A 15,586-nucleotide genomic window follows, 5' to 3' on the forward strand; every position below is an offset into this window, starting at 1 on the left:
TCCGTGATTAATCCTTCCACTCCTGCTAAAAGTATTATTCATTCATGCCTCATCTGATTTCCCACAACTGGGTGTGAGGCTGTAGACATGCATCCGCTTCTGGAGCATCTGTGCTCCTTAAAGAGGTTATGCCCCCATCCCACACCCATCTGTCTCTTCTCCCTCTTGCTCCCTCTTTAGTTTTGATGAGTCAACTGGTATCCTCCAAGTCTTCTTGCCGTCTGTCCAAATCTCACTGCTGTTAGCAATAGCCCCTGAATGCTGGGTCGCAAAACAGGAAATGAGGAATTCTTTCACTGAAAGGAAGATAAAAGCTACATTATCCTTCTTCTGATCAGGCAAAATAAATGGAAAGGATGAGATGCATTTTTTCAGCATAGAGTCTAAGATGAAAGGGGGATTTCCCATTGGTTTCATCGGCTTATGGTTTTCTTCAGTTTTTATACAACAAAACCCCCCCAGCATGGTGAACGTATGTTGCATTTCAGGTCTGCACTGAATTATGCTCCAGGGGAACCCTTCCCTTCTCCGTTAAATGCAAGGGAACCCCAGGGATTAGACTGTCTGAATACCTTTCCCTTTCTGCCCCACTCCAGTATGTATCTCTTCGGCTTTTGTACAGTATGTCAAGCTGAAACTTGACATACCTATTTTTGCTGTTTCATTTCAGGAGACAAGTTCCCTTGGTACACAAGAGCTCGGGTTGTGGATTTTTCGCATTCAGCCGGAAAGCAAAATAGCCCTGGTGTGTATCCAAATAGCCAGGGTGACTGCCGAGGACTGAAAATGGTGGTGATTTCCCCAGAGAGACTATCAGTAAAATAAAAAACTCCTCCCTCCCTGCCTCTGCCATGTCTTTAGGTGAGTCTTTGCTTCCAGGCAAACCATCTAAGTGACTTTCTGAGCAACAGCAGACTCTGCCTCTTCCCTTCTTCTCCTTCGTCAGCCCCTTCTGTAACTTCGGAGGCCTGGCTGCCTGCTCCCAGCGATCTCTTGGTCTCTGCATGTGCTTTCGGCTCCCAGGGCCCTGCTACCTACAACTCTTTCCTGCTCACCACATGCTGTATTCTCTAAATCCTTCTCTTTCTGGTCGGGTGCAGTTGCTCCCTAGAGCAGGAGCAAAGTTCCCCTACCCAAAATGGCCACCTGACTTGGGCAATCCCTTTTCAAAAGGACTGCACAGACTGAGAACAAAAAATTAAACAAATACTATCCCTCACAGAAAACCTAAAAGCCTTTGCTTAAGCAAAAGGTGCTGAAAATCTGCTTAATATTCATACAATTGATTTTTAAGCATAAAGAGTTTTCATACACAGCTTGTCTTACGTGTTTTATAAAAAGGCTGAGAAGTGCTTCTGCATTTGTAGAATGTTTTCTTCCATTATTTAAGCAGCAGCAAACAGTGATGTGTTGCTCTGAGGTACCTTTGCTTGGATGCAAAACCATATTTGAAATTACATCAAGACTTCCTTTAAATACACTGGCAAATAAAAGGGGATAAAATGCAATTTTTTTTGGATACGGATTCTAAAGTTCCATAATCAGTGCCCTTTACGTATTGTGATCTTATATTCTTGAAATTCCTTTCAGGTATATTATCAGGCTTAGAACTGAGTAAAGGTGAACTTTATTAAATAGGTTCTTTATAATGGTATTTCATAGATTTGGGCTTGCGATTAATGGATTGTAAATTTATACTTTAAGACTGGAAGTATATGATCGTATAAATAGTGTTATTGAAGTTAACAGGGCTGTTTCCTTGAGGGAAAATGCTGTTGAGCAGAACACTTAAGTGTATGTATAACTCTAAGCATATGTTTAAGTTCAACTGAAGTCAATCTATTTGGTTTTAAGAGGGCTTGGCTGTGCTTAGGTTCTCTGGAACATTTTTGTTGCTATATAGGGCAGCTGCTGCAGTAGCCTTGAAATATCATTAATATGTTTAAAAAACGATAGTCTTTCTAATCGCTTATGACCATCACCTAAGAGAACTACTAGTAGTTGGCAACCAAATTATGGCCTTAAAAACTCTGTCATCTGATGTGTTTGTTAAACTTACTTATGTATTACACAGGTACAAAGAAGAGAACTTAACTGCTTACCAGTTGCTGAAGACTAGTCCCTGTTCCCAAATATTATATATAAAAAGTAACCAGACAAGAAATGCATCTCGAAAATGGTAAGAAAAGGATTTTCTATTTCTACCTATTTTTTTTTAATCTAATTATTCAGAACAAAACTTGTGGATTTGATGTGGAAATCATTTTCTTTGGGCTGTTTTGTATGCCTCCATCCCCCTCATATCCTGCAATAGTACTTTATGGAAGAATGGAAAAGAAATCTCAGTGATCATCCATCTCTGTAGTGGACAAAGCATAGGATGATAAAGGAGCATCACTGACACAGTATCCATTGCAGTGCATCTCCCTTATAGCAAAAAGCTGCACTGTATAAGGGTAGTTTGAAGGCAGAGATTCATTTATTACATTTCCGTAACAAACACATCTAATATCTTAATTAAAAGAAATTGTTACAGAGGTAATAGGAGCATTCTATGTTATTAAACAAGGATATAGAGGTTGAATGTATTTTTTCCTCTATACACATAGGTCAGTGTATATACAAAGGGAATGGTTGAAGTAAGTATTCCAAGTCTAAATCTCAAGGTCCTTAACAAAGCTGATCTATTAAGAAATGGAAAACAAACACCACACATAATCCATCTGCTTTTTAAATGTGTCTATGGCTTCCTTGACAGCATAAAGCACTTGCATGATCCACAGAGCATCATTTCCCTGGTTGGATAAAATTATCCCATAATTTTTTTCTCCTCTTAATTGCCAAAACAATTTTTACAAGAAACTCAAAGCCCTTATATATCCACAGCCATCACTGTCTCCAAAACTGAAGGATTCTGCTGCTGTCCCAGTGGTGTCCATACTCCAGTTGTTCATACTTCAAGTTGGATCAAAACATACTGACCTTCCTCTAGTAAAGAATTTCATTGACATCAAAGAATGTCATGAGTTACAGTTCCTGTGGATCCATTTATTAAAGTAACAAAAATGATTATAAGAACAGAAGTAATGATGATTGATCAATTTTGTCCCCTTTTTATCTGAGCAAACCTTTTTGGACATCATTTTACAGGACTGAGATCCATCTGCTTTTGGCAGTAACCAGGTACATTCATAAAACTAGAGAGGGGGACAGAGCGTAGGCATATAACCCAAGAGTCCTTTGTGCCAGCTCCCATTTATAGTCTGAACTCTGCTATGTAACACTTAGTTGTTGTCATCTTGAGTAAGAATTTGCATAAATGGACTGATAATCAGTCATTTTTAAAGTTAAATCTTCCAGATAAATGCACAAAAGTAGCAGATCCAGATCACCATGTTTTATGCTGGACACAAAACTGTGAACTTTGGAAGCAAGTCAGATCTGCCTCTTTTTTTTTAAGCCATATGGCTGATAGATATGCATGACTTGAAAACAGCAAAAGTCCTTATCTTCCTGTTGATCCTGAGATCCAGTACAGTGGGTAAATGTTGATTAAATGTCAGTTACACTACACCAGGCAGTGCTTTAATCAGTTATTTTCTACATTTCAAAGAGATGCACACTTTGAATTAAAAGCTCTGGGGAAAAAAAAAAAAAAGATGGTAATTCTCTAGTCAATATTATGTTAGAGGAATATCAGAAGTTCATTCTAACTTTAAAAGCTTTTATGTGGCAAAGCTATGCAGAGCTTATAAAAATATGAACATAGAAATATAAGCTTTTAACATTGCTTGCTGCTCCTGTGAGTGGCATAAATATGGGACTTATGAAGTTCTGTGTTTGTCACTCAATGAGCCAATATAAAATTTATTCAGTTTATAATTAGAACTATGTGCTGTTCCCTTCTCCACATTCCAGCCTGTATTCTAGAAGTCAAGGAGCAAACTTTCTACCACATACCTTGACAACAGAGATGAAGGCTCTATGGTAGCTTAGACCCAAATTAACACCTCAGTAACTTCAGTATCTTTAATGTGTCTGCACAAGACTAAAACTTATTAAACAGCTTAGGTAATGATAGTGCAGAGGAAGTAACTTCCATCCCATGTTTTTTTTTTTTTTGGGGGGGGTTGTTTTTTTAATTTTTTTTGTTCCTGAGCTGGTTCTGTGGAGCTGAGAACAATTAAAAGAATTTTTGTAACAATTATCAGCAGATAAGGTTACAAATGTATGAAAAGGACATAGAAAAGAAAGTGATGTTCTTGCATGATCTTTTCTGACTGGAACCGACATTTGACTTGTAATGGCTACCCTTTATTTACCATACAGAAAATACTCAGTGAATTGAGTGAGGGAGCTCTGGGCAAGCCATCATCTGGATATTAATATTTGGTTGCTCCTAGAAAAACAGAAATTGGATGTAGTCTTCTAGCAGCTGACCAGTAAAGAGACATGGCCAATATTCATACTTAAAATGCACTGTGGTATGTAAAAATTAGGCACATGTTATTTCCTTTCCTTTGATCAAGCAATGTTACATACTCATGCTTACTACTGTCAAATATTTCAGAATTGTTGTGGTCTAAACAGTTTCCCAACAAAATACTTGCTTTGGAACAGCACCTAGCTTAACATTTGTAGCTTTACTTCTTACCAGATTTGAGCTAGATTTGGGAAGCAAGCTGTAACTGTTTTTTTAAATTAATTTTTACAGAAAAAGCATAAGATTGGGCTGTGAGTCTTCTGAGTATTCTTATCTATTTCTTCTCTTTTGAGTTCTTCCTTGAAATAAAAGTAAAGTTCCCATGAATGGAAATTTCCTCTGCCAGTTTGCATTTAGAGAAACATTTTTCTACTTGGAGCTTAGCGTGGATGTTTAGAAATAAAAGAAACTTTTTCAATTATGGAACTAATTATGTACATGCTGTAGATCAAACACTCCGCACTCCTAGCTGTGAGCACAGCTCGCCACATCTGTTGGCCTGTCCCTCGGTATGTCTGCCCTGCAGTTGCTGCTGTGAATGTTATGGCGTGGAGACACACCAAAGACGGCATTAAACTAACTAGCTTTGGATTTGTTAGCGTGACAGCACAAAGCTTAGTGATGGCTTGTGACCTGAATGCTTGCCCAGTCGCTTACTGGGTGCTGGTGCCAACAGAGGTTTGGGGGTGCCACAGCTGGGCAGCTGCGACTGCTCTCTACTAGTGTCTCTGGTGCACCTGTGTGATCCCGAAATCACAGCAATGACTATGCCGAAGAGAACAGAAGTTGGTTCTTCCTCTTTTTTCCCCCCCTTTTTCCAGTTACCAGATAGAAGCATACGGAAGCTTTGAGATGGGCTTTAACCCATGTGCAGTACTCTTGTTCAGAGTGGTGGTAGGTAGTGTGTTACTAGTGTTAGCAGTAGCTGGTAGGGTGTGGGACACTCCAGTGCCACTCTGTCCTTTACAATCTCTTTCCTCTAATGTATTTTAGTTACCTTAGTTATACTAAAAGCTCACTAGAGCTACAGATTGCACTTAGTATTCTTAGAGGGCAAAGGGATGGCAGTGAATTATCCTTGAGCCATAGCTAAGTGAAAGGGGAAATGTGTTGAAACAGGTACAACGCTCTCTCGAGTGCATTACATTGTGACTATTATTTAATATTCAAAATACCCTTTCCTCACTTAGATCATCAGGGCTCACAGAGTCGCAGAATATAAGCACTGCTAATGTACAATGTACTCATCCTTTTCTCTCACATGGATGGACTGTATGAGTAGTGTCTTTCTGTGAACACAGATTTTCACATGCGGGTGTCATAAGAAAACAGTGTCATCCCGATGTCTTGGGAAACCCTCCTTTGGCACCTTCTGTAGAATTATGAACTTGTTCTGTGTGTCCAGCTTTATTTAATTATGTATAATAATAGTAATATAAAACCATAGGACACTCCATTTCTTATTTATGTATAATAATAGTAATAGAAAGCCATATGATGTTCCATTTCATATTCTCTTTGCAAGGAGAAGTGAAAAAACAGATGAATCCTTTTTGTTCAACCATTTTTCACCTATCAGGATTACCAATTGTCATCCCATTGTTTAAGAATCCCTTGTACTGGTTCTGCTCACAGTGCCTAAAGAGCTCGCTTTCTCTGGGTGACAAAAAGCTTCTTTTTATTATTATGTTTTGCTCCACTGAATGAAAAGAATAAGGCCAAGCAATTTTTGATTTAACTTCCCACTGCTGACTTTTGAAATTTGAAAATGTTAACAAAAGGGACTGCATGTTTTCAGTGCTGAAAGCTCTGATTATACTATGGCACAAATTTATAAAAATCAAATGCAGGCAGAGAACAGCAGGTTAGAGATATGTGGCTCTGTTTAACTGCTGGCCTCCTATACTGTAAATTGAACTTTCGCAAGAAAGCTGTAAAAAAGAGACTGTTCAACCAAGTCTGAGTCTGTATCCGTTTTTGATAGATTCAGTTAACCTACAAGGGAATGCAATATTGACATATATCACTTTGAAAAATGCCAGCTGGATGAGATATTTTTGTTTCCTGGGTTACATGCTGAAGCCATGTCATTTGTTGTTTTTTTTCTTTTTTTTTTCTTGTCCTCACTAACACACTCTGTTACTGTGTTTTATGACTATGTGTTCGCTCTCAGAACTACTCCAGAGATATTGATTAGTTTTTTGGTGAGTGAACAGTATCATTTCAAACAGCACACATGAAGTTTTCACATTTGCTCCCATTTACATAATTGTTTGGACTGGAAATATAATTAGGTTATTCAAATTGTCATCATAAAGAGCCTCAAACCTGGCAAATAATATTTGGGGGGAAGACTTTTGGTTGCATAGTTTTCCTTAGCTGACACCACACATGAGAAAGAGAATTGCCCTGGAAAGAGGAAACTAATGAGATTAGCTGAATTTAGGTGTTGCCCCAGTGGGTTTTTTTCATAATTAATCACTGCCTGGTCTTGTACTTTTTTCATCTGCCTCCTGGAAGGGTAATGAATATTAAGGACAAGAACCTTTAGTTTTTTTAAGTCTTCAGTAAAACTATGGATACAGCTGACTGCTGAGGCACTTCACAATTCAGAATCAGGGTCTGGGATGTTAAGATTCGGCTCTGTTAAGATTCAGAGCATGTTCAGAAAACCAAAAAGCCACAGACAATGTCTCCATTGCTTTTATTTACAACTTGTTTGGTGAGAAGTGTTAGGATTAAGCTTGTCAAGGAAGTTTGATGTGAAGAGAGTGTTTACAATGAAATTGTTCTCTTTTTCTTCCATTCTCTTTTCTTCCATCTCTACCTGTATGGGAAGAGGATGTCTGTGTGGGCAAAATCTGCGCTCACTGCTGTTTGCAGACACCAATTCAGATCTGTGTGCAGAAGGCACAAGCACCTGCATGATACGTCCTGGTGTGTCTCAGGATGCTGAGGTGAGCTTACTGCTCAATCCTCCCTTCATGGGAAAGCCAATGCTTTTTGTTTAGGCAGGGATTTTAGGTATCAATAGCAGCGCAGAGCAGCTTTGCTCCCAGGCCAGTGCCAGAAAACAGATGTGTGGCGTGCCATAGCCTTAACAGATGGACATGCCATATGCCATTAAAAGTGGTTATCCAACTTTCTCTCACAGTTTGGGTGAACAGCTCTTCTCTTTTGCATCAAGGCCTTAACAGACAAAAAGTGTTTGTTCCTTGCTGGGATAAGTAACTCAGAGGAAGACTTCCCAAGCATCTTCCACAGTTTGTCAGTGATGAACAGTTGTGTGCCTTTTGAGGGTCTGTCTACCCAAGAGTTTGTGCTGCCCATATTTGAGGCTGTAGGAGGTATGCTGTCTGACTCAAACTTCTTGGATTGCATGACTACCTGGCCAAGTCTTAGCTAATTCACTCTGCCTTTCCTAAGTCAGGCTGGAGTCAGGCTGCCACGGTCACAGGGCTCCTGGAATGACTTGGCATGCAAGAAACGCCAGCTCATGTCTTTGCAGAGCCCAGGCAGAGCTTGTAGAAATAAACCGTCTTGACAGACTGACCTAGATTCAGCCTATCTAACTTGAGGAACCTAACTTGGGAGTCTAACTGAACTCTAGCAGCTGTAGGGGAAGGAAGTAGAAAGTTGTACAATCACTAAGAATAACTACACATCTAATTTACGTGCTTGTTAGGTATCTAGGTTAGGTGGGACACTTCCAGGCCATGTTCCGTGTGTGTATAGGTTCTGAATCACTGCTGTGTTTTAGGCTCGCACTTAATTACAGAGGCATGGGTGGTGCTATGGCACTGGGTGGTTGAGTGCTTTGATAGACTATTGTGTGGGTTCATTTTAATTTTCAGGAATCAGAATGATTGTAATACCAATAGTCACTTGTAGTGTTATAACAAAAGTGAGATGATCCATTATAGAGTATGATCTGTATCACATAAGGGACTAAACCTAGGAAAAAGTGTCCCATTCACAATTTTGGTGAATGGCCACAAATATGCTTACAATGTAAAAAATTGCAATTATACTGACAAACAGCTTTTATAAAACTGTTTTTGCTTAAAGGACTAGTCTTCTGTTAGGAACATAGAGTTTTGCTGGAAATGCGCCAGAGCAAGACTATTTCAAAGCTGACTGGCATATTATTTTTGTTTTCCCCCTCACTATAAATGTGGTTCATTCAGATGAATGACTGGGCTTTGGGCTGGTTGGTATTTTGGATGGAGATGGTACAAAATGGGAGTTGAGATGAAAGGATTTGGTGAAAGTCTGCACAAGTAAGGTTTTATTGGACCCAAGCCGGTTCCTGAGCGTGGTTACATCTCTGTCCCAATTTCTTCATAGCCCCTAAATGCAGGAGGATTAGGATGAATGGTTTTGATTTGGGCTCATCTTTAGAGAGTCTGCAGCATAATGTGAGACAATGGCCACAATAAAATCTACACAGATTGAATAATGCAGAATCAATACACGAATGGAAGTGTGTGACGGGGGTTGCTATGGTATCTCCCTTTATTTAATAAAGGGATAAATAAAGGAATGGAAATCTACATAAATGGTGTGAGCACAAATTAGAGCTGTTCCTAACTGCTCTAATTTATGCAGTAGCATTTTTGAAAAATTAATTTTCTTTTTCCTTAAACAAGAATGTCGTGTTTTGATCATGGTCAAAATGACTTTAAATTTTCCAAATCTCTGCCAATTCCTTTTGAACTCTCCCTGAAGCTTCATTTAAGGGAGTAGGGAAGTTATGACTAGAGAGATGTGTATGATAGTTTCGTTAAAATGCTTTCTGCCATTTTGTGCTGGAAATGTAAGAAGATGGGCACCCAAAAATGCAGTTCCTTGAAGAACATGGAGCCTAAATCTGCAAGAAGTTGAGCCCTTAATTTTATTAGCAGTCTTGACAGAGGAAGGACAGTAACGGGATTTACTTAGCGTGGCAGAACCAGTCTCAAGTCAGTTCTGACTGTGTACGTGTGAATCCAAAACTAGCCTCCATCCAGGATGTCCCTGATTTAGAAAACCCGTTTTGGCTTCCTGTGGGAACTACTGGACCAACTTCTCAGGTGCTTAAAATTGGGGTGTATAAGGAAATAACAGGGTTACTCAACTTGGCTGTGGAGAGATCAAAGGAGGAGCATGTTGTATGCAATGAATAATTAGTCTTTGAAGCTAAGCTCTGCTTTTGCTTGTCAAACATTGATTTTTCTCATTTAGCCTTACTAATACTTAATAGTATCATGCACATTTGAATAGTGCGCCCATTGGCTGGTCTGAAACTTTCAGGGTGTGTAGCTTAATTATGTGCACTTGACTGTGTGGTATTTTTCTTCAGCTTGAACAGGACAGTGCTGAAGTTGTGCATATTTACATATCCTGTATGTGTTCAGATAAGTAGTTTATTGCCCATAAATATTTTCTCAGTAACATTTCTTATTGGTAAAATCTCAATTGCTCAAACAGTTCCATGCAAATGAAATCTAAAGGGACATATTATGGCAAAAGGTAACATAGAGGAAAATTTGGGTGAAGAAGTGCTAAACTTCTTTAAATGTTTTCTCTTCCATTTCAATGTTGAGTGGAAGTTTCTCTCTGCTTGAGCATTTGTTACCTCTTAAATGTATCACTCTCACCAAAACTTTTACTGTTCCTGGAGAGTGTGTAAACCTTTAAATGAATAATTTGATTTATGAATCTCACTTAGCTTTCCTAAGAAGCAGTCTAATAAATAGAAGTAACTAATGTCCGCTAGTTAGCACAATCCAGGGCACTTGGCGAATAAATTATCTTAGAGCAGTCCTAATTTGTGGGAATGCATTTGTTAGTCACAAGTAGCTCTCAAAAGTGCACGCAAGCAAAATGGTGCTGTGAGGCCTTCACTCACCTGGGTCGCAGGCTCTCAGTCCTGTTCCTAACAGAGTGCAAGTGAGTGTTTCAACAAAAAAACAAAATGTACATACTGAATGACAAATGATGAATGTTTGCTTATGAGAAAATACCTTTGCTTGCAAATTTAGTCCTATTTCTGGGCCTGATTTAAAGCCTCCAAGTCATCTGAAAGTCTCCCACTGTATGCAGGTCAAGAAGAGCTCAAGAACAGCTCTTTCCTCAAATTTTTGTGAGAAGAGAAAAAAATCTATGGGTATATTTGGAAACAGTCAAAAGTAGCAGGTACAGACACAAGCAAAATAAAGATCATTTGAATAGCTCTGTTTCTTGCAGTTCATATGAGTTACGATACAGGAAAAGCGAGCAAATATGTAAGCAAACCCACCACGTTATGAACTGTGGGCTGGTACAGGATGCTGGTTATAATGCAGGGAGGTAGCTTGGCACACTTTCTACAAATAAACCTCCAGAAGCTTACTAAGGGGACTGCAGTTTTAGTTACTTACAGTCAGTGAATTGCTGAAGTTAATTAAAAGTATAAATAATTTGCAACAAGAGGAGGAATGAGGCTGGGAAAATTATTTGTCCGCATATTGATTGCAAGTGCATTTTTCAAATTCCTCGTGATGTGATAAATCCCACAGGCAGTAAAAAATTTGGGCCAGATCGTTAGCTGTAAAGTCAGCACCATTTGCATTGAATTTGCAGGGCTGAACTGCTTTGCCTCACCAGTAGCTCTGCTCTGCAAATCAGCAAACAAAATTTGACAGCTCAGTATTTTATTCTCAATAATAATCTATATTTGAAAATGTTTGTATGTGGGTATCCACGTCATGTTACTCGATCCACTTTGTTTTGGCATCACGTCACTTTTCAACCATAATGTATTTTAAAATTTAACGAGTAGCTAAATATGCTTAGCTTGTTATTAATTAGTTTTCACTCACCCATTAGGCTGCGTTTTCACCTTCTTGCAAGAAGCCATTTAAGCACCTTTTGACCAAATATATGCAGTAGGAAAGGTTGTTGCTGCCCTGTTTTGCAAGGGGATTTTGCATGTGCCTCAGGTAGCGACAAGGAAACAACTGTTCACTATAATATCACTTCATGCAACTTTCTCTTGCCACAAGTTAGGCCTTAATATACTTAGAAGGTTGCTCTACTAATTTGAACTGTGTGAGACTTTGGCTGGAGGCTACTTCTGTGTCCCAGTGATAAAAGAAGACATAAAACAACCCAGTGCCTGATCATTCTCCCTGGCTGTCAGTGAATCATGTTTAATAGCATCTCCATTGCAGTTTTGGCCAATTTGCTTGCAATGGCATCCTTTTCCATGGGCTTACTGCTCAGCAGGCCCTGAAGCAATCTATGAATAACTTCCCAACAGATGCTGTTTATGAATTGAAGCAAATGGCTTCCCTGTTTCTCTTTTTTCTCACTTCAATAATTTTCAGTTACATTACGATGAATATTTATAGTCCTATAGCAGTGCATAAAAGTGGGAACAAGCAGACCTGTGCATTGTTTCATACGTGAGTGCTGTTCTAATGGGTTTTGGCTCAATGGTTTTAATAATGTTCTGTTGATGGACTGAAAAGAGAATGCAAATTGTAGATCAGTCACTTCCATTCACTGTTTTAGCAGACTGGGCATTGATGGAAGACTATATTAGGAGCCTGCATAGCGGACCTTATCTTCTGGAAATAATGCACCCCCTAATACAAGTGTACAATACCTCTCTACTCAGCTTTACTTCCCCTAAGTAATCCCAGCTACATTGTTAAATATAGGACCTTACACTACTGCAGTCAGTACTCACTAGTTTTATCGGACTCTGGGTAGAATATTGTATGATTTATGATAAAATTAATGTTTAGTGGTAGAAGTAGCCAGTGTTACAAGCATGTCGTTTCTACAAACTAAGATGGAAAATGCAAAGGAAAAACTGATTTGTGATCAGCCATCTTTAACAGAACAGTACAGAATTCTTGTTCAATCCTAAAAAGGCCACTTTACAACATTTTATAAATCTGTAACAGTTTTTCAATGCTATTTTGCCAAGAAAAGTGGTTAGATTTACAACTGTATGTGTTTATTGAGTTTTTTTTCCAAGGAAACTGTTCTCAGCGCTGCTTCATTCATCTCCCAATGTCTGATCTACTTGTCATTTCTATTAAACAACAGAGAGGTTAAAGAAACAATGTTTTTACTATCATAGTAATTGCAAAATTAATAAAGCCCTCTAACTTGCTAAACACACTTATACAAACATATTATGTATACATATGTACTATATAAAAAACATGCATATTAAAGTGCAAAATGTCAAATTATTCCATTTTCCATTGCTCTATTATGAATTCATTTGTACTATAAAAATGATAAGAATTATGAATGCCCACTTGCACTGTCCACATTACGCATTTTATTCCCAAATACAGAAGTTGGAAACAGGAAACAATCTGAACAATTTCTTGTTCTCTGATATGATGGCACTCATGTGGATTACACCTTTTAAAAATCCATCATAAAGAGGGCACACTAAATAAATATGACTGTTGTGCCTATGAAACTCAGATTATGTGGTTTCATCACTTTTGGCTTCTCATAACTAGATAAAAAGCATATACCATGTTCTCTTGTATTGTCAATTGCCTTCTCAAGAAAGTAAACTGAGACATGCACCATGTCCTGTGCTCTAGGCCATTAAGTAGCAAAATAATACAGTTATGACCATACCAATTTACTGTTGTGGAAGCATTGCTTTAATGTTCTAAAGTCTCTTCTGAAAGAAACAATCTTCTTATGGTAGAAGATTGGTAATTCTAACTGACAGGATAATTTGATGTTTTAAAACGTATATTTGTTCTATGTTGCCTCAAATGAATAATCTGAATAATTGTCAAGTGAGATTACTAAAGTGGCCAGATTTGGATGTCAGCGTCGGGGCCAGGAGCCGCTGGGTGGTGGGCTCAGATTGATGGCCTTTCGAAGCGTTTGGTTCCAGCCTTCTCTCTCCAGCTCTTAATCTGCTCTTCTTCTTCTCTCGCCTCTGCCACCTGCTATGATTGCTTTATAAGTTCTTAGCACGTCTTTTCTAATTCATTTGCACCAGGAGTGCATGATGTACCAGTGTCTTTCCCACATCTTTGCTTATGCTTTTTTTGGTCTTCTCTAAGCAAAGTCCTACATCTAGAATCATAAACAGACCCTCCCCTTGAGACTAGGCTTAATTAAGAAAGGTACCAAAACCACAGTAACAGAAAGGCCTAATTTAGAATTTTTCAGCATCTTTTAAGAATGAAAAAATGCATTAAAATGTTGACTAGATATTCACAAAAACATCTTCTCCCAGTCAAGCATAAATGATGCTTTTTTATTTAATTACTCCATATAATTTATCTTCACAGTTCCCTCTATAACTCATTTTCACAGCTCCGTGATTCTTGGACAGGTTATTGATCTAACGTGTACAGAGAGGCTTTTTTAAAGGCAGTCTTTTAATAATAATCATCTATGCACAAAATCAAGGAGTTCTTTAATGTTAGCAGTAGTAGGAATTTGATCAATGCAAGCATTACAGAATTAGGCCTTAAATTAATGGCTTCACCTTCAATTTAGGCAACTGTTTGACATCACTTTACTGTCTGATCTTTTAAAAATTTTATGTTGGAGACAGTATCTTCACGCGTTGCTGTCAGCTGAAGAAATTTTGCTGGAGACATAAAACAGAGTAAGTAGTTTGAACAATTTTCCACTGGAAGTACGTGACTAAGTAGATGCTGACGCTAGTTCCCGACTCCTGCAACAGTGACTTAACAGCTCAAAAATCCCCAGAGAAAGCAGTGAAAAAGCCCGACCCCCAAAACATTTGACAAAGAAGGTTGTAATGTATTGCAAAAGCTTCTCTCATAACCTGAGAGTGGTATATAGAGATTAGCTCTGTTTAAAAGGAAGATTAGGTCTGTATCGAAAAAGTTTTTCTTTAAATGACCATACAGACTTTGAATGCTGAGGAATATTGCTATTAGTTAAATTTTCATTTAAAAAGTTCTTTTTTTTTTTAACCACTAGACTAAGATCAAAACTGTAGAGCCAATACCCCTTTCCTATTAACCTCAGTTAGGGATGGTAAATAGATGGTTTCTCAGTTTAATAATAAACAATTGATTTTTTTCAAAGAAGCGTCTGAAGTAACATCTAAACAGTGAACTGTCAGGGTGAAGCGTGAACACATTTCAGATCACATACCCGTCAGCTTTCCACAGGTCCTCAGGGACCATCGCTGCCGGTTGTGAAAACCCTTCAGTAATGGGGAAAATGGAGCAGGGATTGAGCCTTAGAGACGTCAAGCAAATGGATGTTCTTTCCAGGAGGAAGAGATATGTATGTAAATGTACTGCAAATTCCTGCAAAGGGGTTTAATGATCGCATAGAGTTGTGAACAGTTTTCTGTACAGCAATTCTAATGTCTGCTGTTTCTGTTGTGTTGTTTGTTACTGTGGACCTTCAATTTACCACCTGCTGAGCGGGCTCTAAATATTTCTCCTATATAAGTTATTAATAAAATCAACATCTTTTATCACTTTCTTGCCTGACATAAACTATGATGGGCTGAAAGTCCTATAAATGCTTTTAAAAACCCCCTTATACACACAAAGAAAACATTTGCTTTTATGCAACAATGGAAATGCTTTTTCTGTGGCTAGAATAAATTTTCTCAGTCTTTTTACAGTGGATACTAATAACCAAAGTGGCTTTGTTATTACCTAACAAAAGGCTAACATGCTTTAGGTTTAAAAAATCATATCTTTCCTATTGTCCTCTTCATCTCAGCCTTGTTTTCTGCTATAGTTAATTATTTTTCTCACAGACAAAATAAACCCCTTTAGTACTAACAAGGGAGATTCAGATTGTAGCTCACAAAGACTTGGATCTTAATGTTAGCGTTATTGTGTGAGCAGGAATTTATCAATTTGGGATTAAAAATTAATCACCAAAAATGTTTTAGAAGCATGATTCATAGTCAAACCAAAATACCAGAATGTTTATTTGATTCCATAGAAAAGACAGCTGTTAACTCTATGAGAATTGCACTGGAAAATAAAAAGGAGGAGTGTGTCCTTAGCAAAGTTCAATTTGAACAATCATATGTGATAATTTCATTTCTTTTTTTTCTTCTTCTTTCTTTGCCTTTCTCAGTGTGAC

At 38.2% G+C, this 15,586-nt stretch overlaps 1 protein-coding gene across 2 annotated transcripts in view; it reads left to right on the forward strand.

Moving 5' to 3' along the window:
- The window catches only part of TAFA1 (TAFA chemokine like family member 1), a 340,874-nt gene that overhangs the window by 76,132 nt on the left and 249,156 nt on the right, over positions 1-15,586 (forward strand). The window contains exons 4-5 of one of the 2 annotated variants that reach the window (XM_067303624.1): positions 671-861; positions 2,075-2,179. The gene's annotated coding sequence lies outside the window, so the exon portion shown is untranslated. The remainder of the gene's footprint in view (positions 1-670; positions 862-2,074; positions 2,180-15,586) is intronic. The other variant, XM_067303625.1, reaches the window with a different exon arrangement.

The sequence above is a fragment of the Apteryx mantelli genome, chromosome 12 (assembly GCF_036417845.1).
Source record: "Apteryx mantelli isolate bAptMan1 chromosome 12, bAptMan1.hap1, whole genome shotgun sequence".
Lineage (NCBI taxonomy): Eukaryota > Metazoa > Chordata > Aves > Apterygiformes > Apterygidae > Apteryx > Apteryx mantelli.